Consider the following 5,193-nt stretch of genomic DNA (forward strand, 5'->3'; position numbering starts at 1 on the left):
TAATACAGGGTCTCACTATACAGCTTGGACTCATCGTGATCCTCCTGTTCTTAGCCCTTCCCAGAACTGGGATTACAGGCAAGCACCACTATGCCCGGTCTCAGTGGCTGGCTCAGCGCCCCCAGGGGTCATGTGATGTGGGGATCGCTGGTCCCTGTGCTTACCTAAGCAAGCACTTAGTCTACTGAGCTATCTCACTGGCCCTATTGCGCTTTCTAAAAAATGGAAATAACTCTAATGTTCTCTATGATGGAAGTAATGGTTCTGATTTGAATCTGAAGACAAACAGCCTAGTTATAAACTAGTTCTGCTATTTCGCAAAGACATTTACTTTCTGTAAGATGAGTATAACTCTACAATGAATGACGTAATGCAGAGAGGAAGTTTTAAGCAGGTTCGGACACAAAATAAATGTTCCAAATATTTGCTGCAATATTTTTATATAATATATTTTCAATTAACATTGTTTAATAAAGAATTTTTTCAGTTTTCTTTGAGATAGATCTTGAAATATTTATTAACTAACAACATTTTCAGGCTTTGGGCATTTCTTTTTTTTTTTTTTTTTTTTTGGTAGAACCAGGGATTGAACTCAGGCCCTTGAGTTTGCCAGGGAAGCACTTATTCTACTGAACCATCTCCCCAGCCCCTGGATATTTCTTAATTTAAGTAGAAATTATCAAAAAATTTAAATAATCATAATGTAAATATGACAAATGTAAGAAATAGTATTATTAAGCACAATGAAATGCCAGTAGAGTCTAAAATTGCCTTGTTCCATAGGAGAGTTAGAAAGACAGAAATATGGAAAATTAAATTGTGAATGTGGTTATTTATTGCTATAGGATTTGCCAGGAGAATAACATCCTTGATTGTATTTTCCTGTAACATTTTCTTAGTTTATGTGTTATTTACAACATTTTTACATAGAGCCATGCATACTTTACGCAAAACTAAAGTAATTTCCCAGAGGTCTGTACACAAGTTGTTCCCTCACACACTCTTGTCAGTATCACGATTGCCTGATGTCATATGGACTACCATGCAGACTTATGGAGGCAACTGGGCAACTCACGAACAATATACCTTGGCATATAATTCTACTTCTGTAAATTTTGCAGAGAAAGAAATTAGGGATGTACTGTGAGTATGTTTCTGAGGATTATATACAATAGTAAAAATCAGGAAAAGGCAAGCCAGCGGGATAGCTCCAGGGTGCACCTGTAATCCCAGCGCTGGAAGGGTGAGACAGGAAGATCACTAGGAATCTGAGCTGTAGAGTAAGACCTTGTACCAAATAAATAAATTTTTAAAAATTAGGAAAAGTTGCAAATGTTCAATTACAAGAAATTTGTTGAGTATATGAATTTTTGTTTACATAGAAACATAGAACTACATCTCTTACAATATCACAAAACTGTACGTAACAAATTTCAATGTATTTATAGTACTGTAATAAAGCATGCAAAGCAGCACAGTGCATGCTGCTTGATCTCATACATGAAAAAGTTGACAAAAGTCACATATGATTAGGAAGAGCAAGTTGGACCATGTGCTTAGAATGATTTTAATTTTCGTTACATTGCTGACATGTTTTTCCTAGCTTTTCTATGCATATTTAAGAAACACAATTTTAAAATCTCTTTAAAGTGAATTGAAACTACTGAAACAATCTGCTAAAGTACTAGATTTAACTGATATTTTAAATACTTTGTATGTAAATAGTATAGATTTTATTTTTAAAGTATTGACCCTTTTACTGCAAAATAAGGTTCAGATACAGAAAAGTAACACAGGAAATATGCACACTTATGAATTATTATGATACAAACACTCTGCTCGCCATAACCGGTTTAGCAATGGGGCTTTTTCCATCACTTCTGAAGCCTCTGGCTGGTCCCTTCCTCAGTCACAAATTTTGTCCACCCCAACAAGCGATCGGGACCCTGACTTTTAGCAACCTCCCAATAGGCACTCCTAGCCTCTCTCGTTTAGCCTTCCACATCTATGATGTTAGTTGAACGCTGCCTGCTGTCTCCCCACGGTTCTCCTGTCCTGAGTTTGGCGAATTGCATCAAGAAGTCTCAGCAGACATGGTTTGGGCAGTATTACCAAGACTTACATGCAGGGGATTTTCTGGTCGGAGGAAAGATCACATATCCTTCTTACTCTATAGTTAGCAGCTGTGGAGGCTCAATGATCCGTTCATTTTACAAGAGCCACAAAATGGTGCTAATCCAGGTCTACAATTTTTTTTCATTTATTTGTAATTTTATTTCTTCATTAACTTAATTTTAAGATGTTAGTACATATTAGAGTACATCATAATTCTATTTATCTGGAGGGCTTGGTAAGTGTACATAGCACATGTTAGTTTTTCTTACTTTCCTTTCTCTCCTCTCTCCTCCTTCCATCTCTACATCCCCTTAGCATTTGCAGAAATATCTATCACACTCTCTCCTCTTACCTACCTTTCTGTTTGATCCTTAATTTTTTAATATATTAGTTGGCCCAACGCTGTATAAAGATTTCTTCCCCCATCTATACTTTCCTCACTCTGTGGCAAAGTTTGGAAGGAAAAGACCTGATAAATACTTGTTTCTTTATTAAGTGTATGTTATCTCTGAAGGGCGCCAATCAGTTCAGTGGGCTTTGAATAATCATTGATGATTTATTTAACATATGTCATGGATTCCAGTAAGTGGCATTTACCTGGTTTTGAAACTAACATTTTCCGAGAGCCACTTCTTTCTCGCGTGTCCTTTTGACCCGACACTGGTAGTCTTTGACAGTTTCCACTTGAGCGGTCATGACTGAAATTTCAGGCTCATCATGTGTGTTTTCTTCCTTTTCCTTAAGAAATAAATAGAATCCTGCAATAACTTGGAAAAGAGCTTTTAAGACTGCAATGCAGCATGACAATGGAGATTCTCACTGACATGTATTGGCTACTTCTTCATGGTCTTTATGTAGTTTATTTTTATTATTTTTTTATACTTTTTTATTTTTATTTTTTAGGAGAGTAACCATGGTTAGTATATTGTGTATTGTTTTATGTAGTTTAGAGCAACAAACTATATCCATTTGTATTTATCTATCTGCCTCTCTCTCTGATTGACTGATAGAAATGTATGTGATAAGTAGATACACATAGATTTATATATGCATTTGCATATGAAGTGTGATTAAAATATATTTAAATTTTTGAAATCATAATAAATGACATTGCTATTACCATCTCTCAAAAAATTTCCCCTCCTTTAAAACAAAATTATTTCATCAGTTTTTTGGACATTTTTTGAAACAGGTTTGGTTTCTTTTTGGGGAAAGAAACCCAGCCCATGGCTCCCTGGTTGTCCTAACTGGATTCAAAACATGTGCTTCTTATGTTCATTTTTAATTTGCAGAAGAGGCAGAAGTCTGAAAGAGCCCGATCCAGTGAAAAAAGAGGCTCAGGACACACCACAATGCTGCTAGCGAGCCGGCCTCCCACTAGATGGCACTTAGCAGCAAGGCGGTTTTATTTTTCCAAGTGAAGCAGGAACACACTTTTGAAATGCACATTAAACATACTTATTTTGTGTCTAATTCTTTAAAAATTAGAATGTAGAGGGTCAATTAGGTAATCCGTTATTGAAAAGATTCTATTGTCCATGCTGTCATGCATATTAGTGTGAGAAAATGTAAGTGTACCGGCGTAGCCTTTTGTTACCTTATCGCATTTCCTAAATAATCAGAAAAAAAAAAAAAAAACAAAACTACGCAGCAAAGGGTTACATGCCAGTCATTTGAAAAGATTAACTGTGAATCCATTTTCAATGTCAGCCTAATTATCAATGTTGGATCAGGATATTATATTTAGGTGATATTGAAAGTGGCAACACTTAGTTTAAATCTTAAATACTATATTACAAGATTTACATCAAAACCAACATTTTTTAAAGGTTTATTTCTTTTATTTGGTACAGGGTCTGTCTTTGAAGTTCAGATGTATAGTGATCTTCCTGTCTCAGCCTCCTCAGTACTGGGATTATAGGTGTCCAGCACCACACTGGTTTCTGCGGTCAGCAGGGTATGTGGTGCTCGGGATCAAACTCAGGTTCCTGCGCTTGCTGGGCAGGCATTCACGCAGCAGAGCTCTCTCCCCAGCCTCACACCTGAACTTTTTAAAGGCATGATAAGGGTCATATTCTAGATAATGTCATGGTTTCTTGACAGCTTTATTGTAAGTAAAATATAATTCAGAGATGAGAATTTATTGAAATGTAAGAACTGCATTTAAACTTAAAGATGTCTTTTATTAAGCCAAAATACAGGCCTAGTAAGTTTGACATAGTCATTGACCTATCTTTAATATCTCTTCTTGAAAAACAGGTTATGTTTGTATCAATGATAAAAATTTTTATATGAAGCTGCTTCCTCAGTCTAGTTCCATTAAAATTATTCTATTCTATTACATAGTAACTCAACTATCACTCCAAACACTTGCTTTACCCCGTGTTCTGGCTAGATAAAGCACTTCAGGTTTTACTGTGAATTCTTTCTGCAAAACTGCCATTGCATCTTGTGTTTTGTTTTTTTTTTAAAGGAATAAAATATGATTTCACAAATTTCTGTTTGTGTTCTTAGTAAAGTAAGTAGGTGCCTCCATAATCACCAGCTTGCGGAGGTAGAGACTTTGGAATTCCCCATGTGAGCCATGCATGCATGAGGGGTGTCCTGCTAGTACTGTGAACAGTCACTCAGTGAGGCCCGAAGCCCAGCTCTATGCAGAATGGATGTAACCAATTTTGATGTCATGTGACAGATAAATAAGCACTGAAAAGCAAGCCAAAGAACCATAGTATATTCTACCTCCACATTTGTAAACTGTGTCTTATGGATAACTTCAATTTTACCAAAAGCTGATGTATTTCAATATTTTGAAAGCATCAATATTAATATGGAGTTGGCAGAGGTGACCTAACCATCTGCCCTTATGTTTGGTACTAAGAGGTAGACCTTTTAATATAGTTATTGAAAAGCAACACTTTTATAGTTGTATCTCAGCACCTCAGCCAGACAGTCAAAAAGTAAAGGGAGATAGCTCAGGGGAATAAATACTTGCCTAGCAACTGCAAGGTCCTGAGGTTGATGCCTGGCACTGCAGAGAGAGAGAGAGAGAGAGAGAGAGAGAGAGAGAGAGAGAGAGAG

At 36.4% G+C, this 5,193-nt stretch overlaps 1 pseudogene; it reads left to right on the forward strand.

The window, feature by feature from the left end:
* Positions 1–1,859: 1,859 nt before the first annotated feature.
* The window catches only part of LOC101574186, a 137,873-nt pseudogene continuing 134,539 nt past the window's right edge, over positions 1,860–5,193 (forward strand).

The sequence above is a fragment of the Octodon degus genome, unplaced genomic scaffold (assembly GCF_000260255.1).
Source record: "Octodon degus isolate 3935 unplaced genomic scaffold, OctDeg1.0 scaffold00014, whole genome shotgun sequence".
NCBI lineage: Eukaryota > Metazoa > Chordata > Mammalia > Rodentia > Octodontidae > Octodon > Octodon degus.